Source organism: Suncus etruscus, chromosome 19 (assembly GCF_024139225.1).
Source record: "Suncus etruscus isolate mSunEtr1 chromosome 19, mSunEtr1.pri.cur, whole genome shotgun sequence".
In the NCBI taxonomy this organism is placed as follows: Eukaryota; Metazoa; Chordata; class Mammalia; order Eulipotyphla; family Soricidae; genus Suncus; species Suncus etruscus.
Window position 1 is genome coordinate 28,227,742 of NC_064866.1, and position 15,872 is coordinate 28,243,613.

The window sequence follows — 15,872 nt, forward strand, 5'->3', positions numbered from 1 at the left end:
CTCTAATCTCTCCAATGAGTAAAAGCTTTATCAGGAACCACCAGACACTATTATCTTTGCCTATTAGGCTTCTCAGATAGATTATTTTTTTTTCCCTCCTAGTTTCAATGCCTATGAGTAAAATGACCAGGTCCAAGATTCAATTCTTTTTCTTTTTTTTTTTTTTTTTTTTTTTTTGGTTTTTGGGTCACACCCGGCAGCACTCTGGTTACTCCTGGCTCTATGCTCAGTAATCGCTCCTGGCAGGCTCGGGACCATATGGGATGCCGGGATTTGAACCACCGTCCTTATGCATGCAAGGCAAATACACTACTTCCATGCTATCTCTCTAGCCCCCTTCTTTCTTTTTTAATTGCTTCTTGCTAGAAACAAATCACAGTGTGGGAATGAAAGTTAAAGCCATTTTTTTAGTATATGTGTTCCCGAAGTGAGCACTGAAGGTGAAAGCCATTTCTCTTCTGCTTTGGGAAGCAAAGCATGGCATCCAGGAGAGGGCTTGAATATGTGGAGAAGGGGCATCGTCTATCCTACTGGGGAGCCTAGGCCTCTGCTGCCCTGTAGAGAGGGGAGCAGTGAGGGGTCCCAGGAGCTACGTCCTTCCAGTCTGCATTGGGGTTTGGGATAAAAATGCTCCCTTCAGTCATAGGACAAGTGCAGGGAGCAGCAGGCCTCTGGACCTATTGCTCCCCCTCCCCCCAGAGTAGAGGGGGCAGAAGGAACTAGCTGTGTTCCTCCATTGTAGGAGGTCACGGGGGCTTGGTTAGGATGACAGGAACCCTGATTTCCAAACCTTACATATGAATATTCACCCCATAAAAATGTCCTCATTTGGAGATATATTTAGATGAAATGCCAATATAGCTTCTTTGTAAAAAAAAGAAAAAAAAAGGTATTGACCTTGCAAGTGAAATCAACCCTGGTTTGATCTTAGGCATCCTGTATGGTTCCGAGTCCTTCTTGGAGTGGCCCCTGAGCACAGGACCAGCAATAAACCCTCAGCAATGCAGGGTATGGTCCAAACTCACTTCAAATTATGATTATTAACTTTTGTTTAAAAGTTTTGGGGAACCAAAAAAAACCCCCAAAACAAAACAAAAAAACAAAACAAAACAGGCCAAAGCGATGGCACAGGCAGTTGGGCGTTTGACTTGCATGTTCTAACCCAGGACGGACCGTAGTTCAAGCCCCTGGTGTCCCATGTGGTCCCCAAGCCAGGAGCGATTTCTGAGCTTATAGCCAGGAGTAACCCTTGAGTGTCATCTGGTGTGGCCCCCCTCGCCCCCCCCAAAAAAAAGTTTTGGAAACTCTCAGGTTATGCTTGGAGATAGAGTGATAGGTGGCTCAAGTAACCGCAGGCAGGCCTGGAGGAATAATACTTGCCCAGCAGTGGAGGCTGGCCATGTGGGACAAATCTAGCAGAGTTCCAGGACCAGGAGGTTTTCTAGGCAGTGGGGTGGGTGGGGAGGCAGTGGCTATACTTCCAAGTGTCTGGCTTGAATTGGGAGCTTCAGATGCCAGGCATTTGCTCTAGCCCTTTGGGTTTTCTCCCAAGTTCCTACAATAAAGGCTCAAGCATTAAACCATATTTAATCTGATATCTGGCAAATCATTTTGCTTCTAGTATTTTTGTTGTTTTGGGGTCATACTTGACTGTGTTCAGGAATTAATTACTCTTAGTGGAGTAATTATGGAGTAATATGGTGTGCTGGGCTCAAAGCTGGGTCAGCAAGTGTTACAGCCTCACCCACTGTACTATTGCTCTGACCTCCCCCAAAATTTGTTGGTTTGGGGGTCACACCTGGCTCAGGGCTTACTTCTGGCTTTATGCTCAGGAATCGTTCCTGATGACACTTGGGGAACTCTACGACGTGCCAGGGATGGAGCCCAGTTTGGCGTGTGTAAGGCAAATGCCTTAACCTGTACTATCACTCTAGCTTAAATCATTTTGTTTACAAAATGAAAATAAAGGTGCTTAAGCTAGAGAAAAACAAGGGTTTAGGTGCTTGCCTTCCTTGCAGTAAATCTTGTTTTGATCCCTGGCATCCCAAGTGGTTCCCTCAGCACTGCCAGAAGTAAGCCCTAAGTATCACAGTGTATGGCTTCACCCACAAAGTGTTGGGGATCACCTGCAATGAGAGAGGGAGGGAGAGAGAGAGAGCAAGAGAGAGGGAGAGGGAAAGGGAGAGAGAGGGGGAGGAGAGGGGGGAGAGAGAGACTGATTAAAAAGGGATCATAGAGCCAGAGTGATAGCACAATGGGTAGGGTGTTTGCCTTGCAAGATGCCTACCCTGATTCAATCCCCAGTTTTGATCCCATATGGTACAACCAGCCTGCCAAGAGTAATTTCTGAGCACAGATCCAGGAGTAATCCCTGAGCACTAGCAGGTGTGGCAAACAAACAAACAAACAAAAAAACCCCCCCAAAACCCACCCCACCCCCAAAACAGATCATAGGTGTATCATATAATCATATAAATGTTATATATAGTCAAGTAATTTTCAGAGGAGATTCGTAAAAGTGCTTTTACCTTTAAGACAAAAAAGTGGTATAATGAAGGAGAGATTGTGGATACATTTGGATGTTAGCCTTGGTGAGGGAATGAGGTAGAATGTCAAGGGTCAGGGTAGCAAGTCTGGATCAAGTTACACTTCAGTATTTCTGTGCCAGGAAGATCAGCTCAGCTTCACCTTGTCATACCCCTCTCCTATCCTGCTTCCTACAAGGTAGGTGGCAGATTTCAAGCACCAGACCCTGCCTGGCAATTAGGTGGCAAACATGGTGTCAACTGGGGTGTCTACATTTTGCTGATGAGAAACTGAACTGCTCTTGAAATTCAAGTGTCCCATTAATCTTCTGGACCATACCTGCCCATACCACCCTGCCTGACTCCTCAATTTGGGTTCCTCTGGAAAGGGGAGAGTGGTTGCTCTCAGCCCTGCATGCTGACTGAGGGTTTTTAGGGTGTCTGGCAGTGAGCCAAACACTTCACAGTGTAAAATAATTTCATGTATCCAAGGACTTCGCTTCATAATTGTTGGCCTTGGGGGCCACAGCTAGTGGTGCTCAGGGACTCCACTCAGTTGTGACCCAAAGTTGCTCCCAACAATGTGAAAAGACCATTTGGAGCCAGGGATTGAGCTGGGGTTGGCTGCAAGAAAGGCAAAGCCCTCCCTGCTATACTCTGGTTCTGGCTCCACCTGGTATAGTTTTTCACATTTGTTGATGAGAGGACCACACCCGCAGTGCTCTGTGACTAAGCTCAGTGCTTGGGGGTTGCTCTCAGCAGTGCTTAGAACCTAGGGGATCAAAGTTATAGGTCCAGTACAAAGTCTGTGCTCCAGAACCCTTGAGTCACCTTCCTGGCCATTTTGAACTGGGGAGCCAGGAGATCTGGGTGAATGACGTGAAAGTGGAGATTCTATTAACTAGAATAAGGATTCCAGGCTCTGTTATGTTGGCTGGATATGCCAGAAAATACTGTCACTGGAGTTTCTTGCAAGAGTGAACAGCTCTCTGAAAGCCCTTCTCTGGATATGGCACTTTTGAAGCCACAACAGAAGCTAATGCTGAACAGGAGAGAAACGGACCAACTCACTAATGTGGGGTCAGAGAAGGACAGGCAAATTCCTTTTACTTATTTACTCTCTTCTCTCCCCTCCCCTTTTTGTGTGTGTGTGTTTTAGGCCACACCCAGTGATGCTCAGGGGTTACTCCTGGCTCTGCACTTGGCCCCTCCCCTCTCTCTTTTGATGATGCGATGATACGGTCACACTCTTGGTTGAAATGTGCTGAAGGTCACACATTTCTTGGAGTTCCTGGTGGGCAACGCTACTGGGGTGATCACACTGTGCATGTGGGGGTGATGCTGAGGATGAAGCTCAAGATCTTCTGCTTGCAAGGCAGATGCTTTACCTTGCACCACATCTTTAGGTCCCTTAATTTCTTCATGGAAAAAATGGTAGCAAATAAAAACTTTGTCTTGAACTACATACTTTCCCATATATTTTTGAGAGGGGACCATATCCTGTAGTGCTCAAGGTACCATGAAGTGGGGCTGGAACATGAGGTCCCTACATATATGCCTAGACTCAGCCCTCTGTGCCTCTTCCTGGGCCTTGAGCATCTCTTTGAGTGGGGTCCAGAACTCACATATGTGAATTATATGTGTAGAGTGAACACTGCAGAGAGAGTTCAAGTGGGTTCCAGGCAAGGTGCTCGAGAGAGAACTGCCATGACTCCTGGACTGGGGCTCTTCCTACTTTTGGTTTGTGTTGGAGAGTTGGATGGGCTTGTGAACAGAGGCTCCCTTATGGGCAAGGCAGCTAAGTACCTGAAGGGGAGAGTGATATGAGATGGAGCTGGAGGAGGAGGCTGGGTGGAGCCCTGGCTCTGCATGAGGCCTACCAGGAACTCCAAAGGCAAGGCCATGACTTTTTAAGTCTTCTGAGTTGCTTATTTCTCTGTTCCCACCTCCTATCCAGCCTACTGGAATCACCTTCTGTAATAGCACCACAGGCTTTGTGTATTTGGGTACTTGCCATGGCGCTGGGGTCTTGGCCCGCATACCAACCTCTCTCTGTCTCTCTGCCAGCCTTCCTTCTTCTTTCCCATTCCTTGCCCTGATAACTCACACACCATTTTCTGAACATTGTGCCCTGTCAGCCATTCTCACCCTCAGTTCACATTAATATACCAAGAAATGAATGGATTCTTTTTTCTTTTATTATTTGCTTCTTTGGGTTTGGGACCACACCTGGCAGTCATTGGGGCTTGCTCCTGTGCTCCAGGATCACTTTTGGTAGTGCTCAGAGGACCTTATGGAAGGATATTGAATATGGATATTGAACCCAGATCAGCTGAATGCAAGGCAAGCCTCCTACTTTTTCTGTACTATTGCTCTAGCCCCTGAAATGGTTCTTCTTTTTTTTTTTTTGGTCACACTTGGCAGTGCTCAGGGGCCACTCCTACCTCTATGCTCAGAAATTGCCCCTGGCAGGCACAGGGGACCACATGAGATGCCGGGATTCGAACCACTGTTGTTCTGCATGAAAGGCAAACGCCTTACCTCCATGCTTTCTCTCCGGCTCCCGAACTGGTTCTTTAACCCAAGTTGTACAGCTGGTGCTATATAGAGACAGGATTCTAGACTTTATTTGTCTGCCAAATACAAACTGATCCACAGAGTATGGAAAACACGATCATTTTTGTTGTTGTTTGTTTTGGGGCTACACCAAGACCTATAGAGTTGGCCAGCAGTTCCCAACATGTCCACCTAGCGGCAGTATTCTCCCTCGTGAGACCAGCTACTCCAGCTCTGATTGTGGGTCACTTGAGCCCAGAGTGAAGGCAGCAGTTAAACTGGGGAGCCCTTGGAGGAGACTTGGTGAGGAGCCTCAGCTCCTTCCATGGATTTCCATGTACAGACTTGGTGATTGTGGCTGCTGCCCTGTGTCCTGGCCGACAACACTTGTCCCACTTGGATGACGGTTGTTCCCCATCAAAGGTAGTCTACCTTTGTGACTGCCTGTTCTAGTCATCTCTGTCCTTGGTATTTTTGCTTGTTTGTTTGTTTTTGTTTTTGAGTCACACCCAGCGGTGCTCAAGGGTTACTCTTGGCTGTTCGCTTGGAAATTGCTCCCTGACAGGCTCGAGGAACTATATGGGATGCTGAGATTCGAACCACCATCCATTCTGGGTTGGCTGCATGGTAAAGCAAATGCCCTACTGCGATGCTATCTTTCCAGCCTCTCATCTCTGTCCTTGTAAAACTTTTTGGTATTAAACCTGCCAAGCCCAACCTGCGCCCCCAGGCTCTTGGAAACGCTCCTGTTATGTGTCTCTCCTGGTCCCTCAGGTGGTGCGTTTCCCTGATTTTAGGGGGGCATACCCAGAGAGATGTGGGCAGGCAGATAAGTGGGTCAATGAGAGGAGTTAAGGGACCACCTGGGGCTGGGGCTCAGGACTACCTATACCTCCCCTGATCACTAAGCACCCCAGCCCCACATTTATTTATTTATTTATTTATTTACTTATTTATTGACTGCTTCCTGGATCCTGGTAGAAACTTCCAGACTCTTCGCTATTCTAAGGATGGTCAATCATAAGTGAAGCTGCCTCCTAACACTTTGAGAAGGGAGAATGCCTGATGCCCATTCCTTCCCCGAGTCAAAGAGAAACTTTGGCCATCACTGAGGTGAGGAGACTGGAAGCCAAGAGAGAATAACCTTTAAAAATAGTTGGTGCTGGGGCCAGAGAGATAGCATGGAGGTATGGCATTTGCCTTGCATGCAGATAGACTGTGGTTCAAATGCCGGCATCCCATATGGTCCCCCACGCCTGCCAGGAGCTATTTCTGAGCGTAGAGCCAGGAATAACTCCTGAGCACTGGTGGGTATGAACCCCCTACAAATAGTAGGTGCTATGACAACTGGAGATATGTAGGAGGAAATTGTCAGCTGCGAATTTACACCATGCACTAAAGTCAATTGTGGATGAGCTGAGAATGAATGGAAATAGCCAGCCACTCCAATGACCCTGGAATGCAAAGATTCTTTGCACAGGAAACCAAAAGCACCAATTAGGAAGCTGGTATTGGTCAATTGGGCTCTATTAAGACAAAGGAATTCTATTTAGCCAAAGCCACAGAATGGGAACAGACAATGAAAGGGTTGTATCCAGTAGATCAGAACTAAAAAAAAAAAAAGTAAGAAAAAGAACTCTTGGGAAAATTAGCAGACATTTTTATTAGGTCTGCCACAGAAGAGGTTACCTGATTGACCACAGAAATGAATGTGAAAGGGCCGAAGAGATAGCATGGAGGTAGGACGTTTGCCTTGCATGCAGAAGGATGGTGGTTTGAATCCCGGTATCCCATATGGTCCCCTGAGCCTGCCAGGAGTGATTTCTGAGCTCATAGCCAGGAGGAACCCCTGAGTGCTGCCAGGTGTGACTCAAAAAACAAACCCCCTCAAAAAAAATGAATGTGAGGAGGTGGAACTTAACTAACAACAGGGAAATATGAACTACGCCTCAAACTGCTATAAGACACATCCACCAAAATGGACAAAGAACAAAGCATTTTTCAGCTGGAACTGCCATTTTCCAGAAAATCTGTCAAAATGACAGAGGGGAGACTCCTTGCTGTATATTCTCTAGACCTTTTAGAAAACATGGCATTATAGGACTAGAGATAGGCGGTAGGACACTTGCCTTGCACATGGATAATCCCACTTTGAGCCCCCAGCAACATATGGTTTTCTGATACCACCAGGAGTGATCCCTGAGGACGAATCAGGACTCCCCTGAGTACTACTGGTTGTAGCTCCCTACCCCATCTCCCGCCCTTCCTTGACTGACCTTGGTTTGATCCCTGGCACTGCAAATGGTGCCCAAAGCCCTGTCAGGAGTGATCCCTGAGTGCAGAGCCAGGAGTAAGCCCTGAGCATTGTGGGTTGTGTTCTTCTTCTAAAATAATTCCCCAATTTACCTGTGTAGGTAGTAAGGAATAAATATTAGATAGTGGCCTCCTTCAGCTATTCAGTATTGTCTCTTGTTTTATTGGGGGGGGGCGTCACACTCGGCAGCGCTCAGGGGTTACTCCTGACTCTACACTCAGAAATCGCTCCTGGCAGGTGTGGGGGACCATATGGGATGCCGGGATTCAAACCCTCGTCCTTCTGCATGCAAGGAAAACACCCTACCTCCGTGCTATCTCTCCAGCCCCTTGTTTTATTTTTTGATTTTTGAGCCAGTGGCGCTCAGAGCTTACTCCTAGCTCAGTGCTCAGGAATCATTCCTCGGGGGGCTTGTCAGACCATAAGTGTGCTCAGCAAATAATAAATAAATAAATAAAAATAATAAAAATAAGTGTGGTCAGCAAATGTCTGCCCTCTGTATAATGGCTTTGTTCCCTAGTGCCATTGCTGTTTGAGAGCTACTTCCTAGGACTGTCTCTCTGCCAGCCCTAGTGTGGCTTGAGTTTCTGGATAGAAACCACTTAAAAGTCCCAGCGGTAATCCTTTTTAGCACAGTTGCAAGGTGGAGCTAAAGTGCTGTCCCTATAAGTGGCCTAACTCTTGCAATAAGGGATGGGGAGCAGTAGTACCGTTGCAATGCAGGAGTTTGTGGGAGACCTGGAAGAGCCTGAGGGGCAGGGCTGAATGATGCTGATCATTCCCAGGACTGGAGGACCTTGCAGGCCCTTTCCCTAGCCTGGCCTCCTAAGCAATGGGCTTCCAGTCTCAAAGTGTCAGTTTCTTTTTTGTTTGTTTGTTTTTGGGTCACACCCTGTGGTGCTCAGAGGTTACTCCTGGCTCTGCACTCAGAAGTTCTCTTGGCAGGCATGGGGGACCATATGGGATGCCAGGATTCGAATCACCATCGTCCTGGATCAGCTGTGTGCAAGGCAAATGCCCTACTGCCGTGCTATCTCTCTGGCCCCCAGTGTCAGTTTCTTAACCTCGAGCCTTCCAAGTACTCTAGCAGTCTGTGGCACTCCTGGGGGGGGGTCTCCCCTTTCCATGTGGCTGACCCTATAGATTAGATTCCTCCATCCCTCTTGATGGGTCTTCTCTAGGGAAGAGGGGTTAAGGTGTTGCCATCAGTGGTGAGGGTGCATAGGCCCAAGCATCTCATTTTGCCCAGCTTCCTGAGCCTATAGGCAGGCTCCACAATCTCCCTCCCTTTGGCCTGCCTCACCCCCTTTGGCAAAAAAAGCAAACAAAACAAAACAAAACACACACACACACACACACACACACACACACACACACACACACACACACAATCATCCCTTCCAGGAGATGTCCTGCTTTTCTCACCTGGGTTCTATCTCTGGACAGTTCCAGACTATTGGAGTGGAATGAGTGGAATCTCTGACCTGCTCTGTGCTCCTGCCAATGCTCCCTCCCCAGTAGCTCTCCCCCACTGGCCTCACCCTCTCTCTGCTTTCTTGACTTTCATGGTTTTCAGGCGTTCATTAATCTTCTCAAGTTGTCCCAAAGCCTCAAGGAGCAGAACAATGGCGTTTTTTTTTTTTTTTTTTTTGTTTTTTTTTTTTTTTTTTTTTTTTGCAGTCCATATGTTTTCTGTCCTGAACTTGGTCATCATATTCTTTCTGGTTTATGATCTCTCCCAGACATACTTGTTAATTTTATTTACACTAGTTTAGGTACTTACAGAATCTACATTCGGTAGAGATAGTTGGGCCTAGTGAGGTTTATGCTTTCTTCTTTCTTTATCTTCTTTCTTTCTTTCTTTCTTTTTTCTTTTCTTTCTTTCTTTCTTTTCTTCTTTCTTTCTTTCTTTTCTTTCTTTCTTTCTTTCTTTCTTTCTTTCTTCTTTCTTTCTTTCTTTCTTTCTTTCTTTCTTTCTTCTTTCTTTCTTTCTTTTCTTTCTTTCTTTCTTTCTTTCTTCTTTCTTTCTTCTTCCTTCCTTCCTCCTTCCTTCCTCCTTCCTTCCTTCCTTCCTTCCTTCCTTCCTTCCTCCTCCCTCCCCCTCCTCCCTCCCTCCTTCCTTTCTTTTCTTTTTCTTTCCTTCTTTTGTCTTTCTTTCATGTCTTTCTTCTTTCTCTGTTTTTCTTTCTTTCTTTCTTTCTTTCTTTCTTACTTTCTTTCTTTCTTTCTTTCTTTCTTTCTATCTTTCTTTCTTTCTAACTTTATTTCTTTATTTCTTTCTTTCTTTCTTTCTTTTCTGTCAAATTGGTCACACCTTGTGGTACTCAGGGGTTACTCCTGATTCTGCACTCAGAAATCACTCCTGGCAGGCTCAAGGGACCATATGGGATGCCAAGATTCGAACCACCATCTCTCTTGGATCGACTGTGAGTGAGGCAAATGCCCTACTGCTGTGCTATCTTTCCAGCCCAAGGTTTATGTTTTCTAACAGAGTCAAAGGGCACAAAGCAGTCTAAGAAATGTCCATTGTGCTTGGCGTGGCCACTTGCTCACAGCCAAGATAGTCAGCGACCACAGTTTTCTGCAGAAGTCTTGAATATTTGCAGGTACTCACCCTTCTGTCCTCTGTCTTCCCCCCCCCCCCGCATCTGTCCTCTGTATCTTTTTTTTTTTGTTTTGTTTTTGTTTTTTTTTTTTGGGGCCACACCCGGTAACACTCAGGGGTTACTCCTGGCTATGTGCTCAGAAGTTGCTCCTGGCTTGGGGGACCATATGGGACACCGGGGGATCGAACCGCGGTCCGTCCAAGGCTTGCGCAGGCAAGGCAGGCACCTTACCTTTAGCGCCACCGCCTGATCCCCTGTCTGTATCTTAAGGAGGTTGGATGACTGCACGTGTAGAGGTTTAGAGCGGCCCACCCAGTGTCTTGGTCAATGGACTTCATCAAATACAAACCAGACTTACCAGCTACGTGTCCGTAGGCAAGTTACTTTGGGGAAGAAGAGAAAGCATGTACAAAGGCAGGCTTTGCACAGTCTAGTCTGAGTTTCAGCCCGTGAGGTGTGATTCATGGTTGCAGAGCCAAAAGTAACATCTGAGTGTTATCAGGTGTGGCTTGAGAACAAAAAGTTATTTAACCCCTCTGGATCTATTTCCTCATTCATCAAAGAGGGGAAGATAGATACATTCAGAAATGTTTGAAATGTTCTTTTTTTGTTTTGTTTTGTTTTTGGGTCACACCCAGCACGCTCAGGGGTTACTCCTGGCTCTATGCTCAGAAATCTCCCCTGGCAGGCCCCGGGGACCATATGGGATACCGGGATTTGAACCACTGTCCTTCTGCATGGAAGGCAAACGACTTACCTCCAAGCTATCTCGCCGGCCCCTCTTTTTTTTTTTTTTTAATAATTTTTATTTTGATCAAAGTGAATTAAGAGTCTTTCATGATAATATTTAAGGTACATAGTGACAATGAATGAGGGGCATTCCTACCACCAGTGTTGTCCTCCCTCCTCCCCTGTTCCCAGCATGCATCCCATATATCCTTTCTTTGCCCCCCAGAATGCTAGTGTAACTGGTCCTCTTGTGTACAGCTTGTTGTAGATTGGGTATTGATTCTGGTGTTGTTGACTTTGGGTTTGGTGCTTAAATCTTATCATTTTTTAATTTTTCACTCAATGTTCATACGACTGGTTGTTCCTGGTACCATCCATTATTTTTTCCCCTCAAGTTATGAGGGAGACAAGATGATTCAAGTTCTGCTGGAAAAAGAGAAGAGAGAAAGAAGAAAAAAGGAAAAAAAAAATGCCGGGGGATCCATCTAGAGGCTATACATATCAGCTTAGAAGAAGAAAGGGGAAAAAAAAAAAGAAAAGAAAAAACAAAAACAAAAAATATTTAAAAAAAAGCAATGACAAAAAACACAGCAGCAGAAAAAAATCATCCCCAAAACCACATCCAGAAGAAAGAAAAGTGGGGAAAAAAGGAGGTCTGGTGTGGCAAGGCTTGGTGTTTTGTTTTGTTTTGTTTTTGCATAGGCACAACAAGTATTGGGGAAGTTAGAGGAAATTCCCTTGGCCTAGGAGGTACAGAGTTTCTCCACCCTTGAAGCATACTGTCATGGGAGCATACAGGAACTGTCATGGGAACTACGGATTACATACGTGCTCATTCTCGAACCCCAAGGTCTCTTTCTGGTGCCAGGAAACTTAAAATTAGAAATGTTCTGAGAATTTTGATGAGACTGCCTATGTAGTAAAACATGAAATAGGACCTCAATATATATTAGTAAGAGCAAATAAGCTCTGGTTTATCTTATTTTTATCTTTTCCTATTATAGTTATCTCTAAGACAAATTGCTATAGAATTGTTATTATTTTTAGAAAATATTAAGAACTATTGGATCATTTTTTGGGGCCCAGAGAGATAGCATAGCGGTGTTTGCCTTGCAAACAGCCGATCCAGGACCTAAGGTGGTTGGTTCGAATCCTGGTGTCCCATATGGTCCCTTGTGCCTGCCAGGAGCTATTTCTGAGCAGATAGCCAGGAGTAACCCCTGAGCGCCGCCGGGTGTGGCCCCCCCCCCAAAAAAAAGAGATTAAGGAGCTGGGGAGATGGCTCAAAGGGTTGGAGCACATGCTTTGCATGAAGGAGGGCTGTGTTCTATCCCCATATCAAATGGCCTCCCAGCAGTGACGGGAATGACTCCAAGTGTTACAGTGGAAGTGAGGGATGAAAGTTCCTCTGTATATGCCATTGGAGTGGATGTCACGGAGCTAGTCTGACTAGTAATTATATAGGTAATATGATTGGTGATGGTAGAGCCCATCTGGTTGTTTTGTGTGATCAATCAGATAGTTTGGGTTTTACATCCCTCCATTTTTGGCTACACCTGGCTGTGCTCTGGGTTTACACCTGGCTTTGTGCTTAGGGATCACTCCTGGCAGTGCTCAGGGAACCATCAGGGGGTACCGGAGCTTGATTCTGGGTTAGCAGCATGCAAGACAATACCTTACCTGGTTTACTGTCACTCTGAAGCCTCAATTCCTTGTATTTATCCTGAATAACTGAACTAACAGACTGGAATAAGGATACTTAAAATCTATAAGCACAGGCCATGACGTGAGTTGCTGGAACTTTGATCCTGGAGGAGAAAGAAGGAACTGTGAGAAGCTATGCTCTGGGAAAGTGCAGGGGAGGAAAGTAACTGGAAAGAATTTGCTGGGGCCCTGACCAGAGGCTGTTGACCTCTTATGAGCTGTAACAGATACACCCGGCGGTGAGTGTGTTCCATCTGTTCTTCTTTACCATCCCCAGAACACACAGGCCAGAAAATAGTCATTTCTGTTCTAAAACAAGCATGGAACATAGCTACTGAAAGTGGTCCTCCAATGAAACGAAACACTCTTTATTTGCAACTACTGTGATTGCTGCTATTAGAGCATCTTGGTTGTGAGCACTACACGGATAATAGAGGACATTTCTTAGAATACTTTGTGCTCTTTGTAACGTTTGTCAGCAAAGCATAAACCTCATAGACCATCTCCATGTACTATGATTTCTACAAACACTCGAGGTGGTAAAATCCCAGGTATGTGGCTTATCAGCAAAGTGATCGTTTTGAATGTGTGAGGCCCTAAGTTTGATCCTAAGATCCCGAGTCTGATCCCCAGGCTCCTTCTCTCCTCTCCAAATAGTATGAAAGTAAACAGGGGCCAGAGTGATAGCACAGTGGTAGGGCGTTTGCCTTGCATGTGGCTGACCCAGTACAAATTGCAGTTCGATCCCCCGGCATCCCACATAGTCCCCCAAGCCAGGACGATTTCTGAGAGCATAGGTAGGAGTAACCCCTGAGTGTCACCAGGTGTGGCTCAAAAACAAAAACAAAAACGAACAAACAAAAAAAAAGAAAGTCTGTTTAGGGACTGGCACCATAGCGCAGCAGTAGGGCCTTTGCCTTGCATGTGGCTGATGCAGGACTAACTTAGGTTCGATTCCTGGCGTCCCATATGGTCTCTCAAGCCAGGAGTGATTTCTGAGCACATAGCCATGAGTAACTCCTGAGTGTCATCGGGTGTGGTCCCCCAAAAAGTAAGTAAACAGGACATGTGGTAGAGCATATGACCATTGCATAATGCAGGGTTCTTTCTGGTACTAAAACATCAACAAAAACATTTTTTTCCTTTACATTTTTTATTTAGGCACCACAATTAACAAATTTTCAGGTATATACTGTTCCAATATCATACTCACTTCCAAAGTCTTAACATCCCTTTACCTTTACCATGTATCCTTTGCTTCACTGTCTTGGTAAACTCACTTCTATTGACCACTCTTAGGGAAGCCCTCAATCTATCTGTCATTCCATTTTCCATGTTTCTTTATATTCCACACAAGAGATCATTTTGCTTGTTCTTCCCTGACTAACTTCACTCAGCATGATTCCCTCTGGCTTTATTCACTAACTGGCAAATTGCATGATTTCATCTTTTTTTATAGTTGAGTAGTGTTTCATTGTACATATAAATTAATATATAAACATGATATATAATATATTAATATAAAATATTTTAATAAAATATAAAAATACTCTATATAATTAATTTATTCTTAATTGGAAACACAAAAGAATAGTCTGAATAATTTTATGAAAGAGTGAGAAATGTTTTCCCTCTTATGGAACATTTCACAGGGGAAAACTTGTGAAAAAAGTGACATATTTTCACTTAGGGAACAAATACTTTTTTTTTTGGTTTTTGGGCCACCATAATCCAGCAGTGCTCAGGGGTTACTCCTGGCTGTGTGCTCAGAAATTGCTCTTGGCAAGCTCATGGATCATATGGGGTGCCGGGTATTAAACCTGGGTTCCTCCTGGGTTGGCAGCATGCAAGGCAAATGCCCTACTGCTGTGCTATCACTCTGGCCCCAATTAAGAGATCAAACCTTGAGTTCAACAGAGTTTGGAGGTGACCTGGGGCCTGAACACTTTTTTGAGTGGGGGTAGGGGAGTTTAGATTGCTGAATCACACCTAGAGATGTTCAGGGTTTATTCCTGACTGTGCTCAGGGATCTGACATGTCATACTAAGTGTTAGGGACCTAACCCGAGATGGTCTGTGTGCAAATCAAGGGACTTAATTGCTATTTTTTCTCTGCACACCCAGGACCGGAGCTCCAGCATGGTAAGATACAACATGGTAAAAGGTTCCGAAGAGCCCTAAACCCTAGTGTGGTGTGGTGAAGCCAGGAGTTGCCTGAAGGGGGCGCTCGGTCATTGAATGTTGACCAAGTGCAATGCTGACTTCTAAAGAATTATTCACTGTTATTGAATCTCCAAATCAGCCCTCACTGAGTAAAAGTTTTTGTAATGTCTGGAATTTGGTTTATTTTGTTCACTTTTTCTTATTTTTACTAGTTACTGGCACATGTCGATGCCTGGAAAAAATCTGGTGGATGAAGGAAGTCTATAAGAGATGTACTTGTTACTATAATTGGAATCTAAATAGCCAAATATAAAGTAACAACCTAAATATACATGGATGAAGGAATAAATTATACATACAAATATATAGAATACATCTATCTATCTATCATCTACCTACCTTCCTACCTACCTATCTATCTATCTATCTATCTATCTATCTATCTATCTATCTATCTAAAATACAGAGTCAAAGAGATAGCACAGGGATTAAGGCCCTTGCCTTGCACACAGCCAACCCAGTTTGATCACCAGAGATGCATATGGTTCTCTGAGCATCACCAAATGATCCCTGAGCAATGATCCAGGAGAAGCCCTGGAACATTGCCAAGTATGTGGGGCCCCCAAATCTATATAGCCCAGCACAACTATTATAAAAGAATGTAAAAGAAATATATATTTGTATAATAATGAAAAGGAAATCCTCCCATTGGTGACATCATGCAAATTGAAATAAGTCAAAGAAAAAAAATATTGCAATTTGGAGAAATTAAAGAGACTGAACTCTTAAAAACAGACAAGATGTTGTAGCCTCTAGTAGTGAGGTGGCAGAAGAGACAATGAAAAAGGGAGACAGAGAACTAGGACAGTGGGTAAGGCTCATTTCTGGCATGCTCTCCTGATCCCAGTTTGAATCTCAGGGGTCACTCCTAAGCATAGGAGCCAGAAGCCCCCCTGGTGTCTGCTCCCTTCCCAGCTCTCTTTATTTCCAAGCTTATTTCCAAAAGATTTACTCCCCCTCCCCCGGCTACTGGTAGGGAGGAAGCTGAAAAACCATCCCACATGTTCCTTAACTCTCACTAAATGCCAGACATGCTCAGACAGGCTGGATGCCACCCACAAACCTAGAAGTCTGGTCTTTAGATACCTTGTCACTGGCACCCAGGGATCCAGCCTATGAGCCCCTCCTTGCCCTTCAGTGGATTTTTGTTGAGATTGATGGAAACAGTGCTCTTACTGAAAAGTGGGTCTTGGGCTGGAGCAATAACACAGCAGGC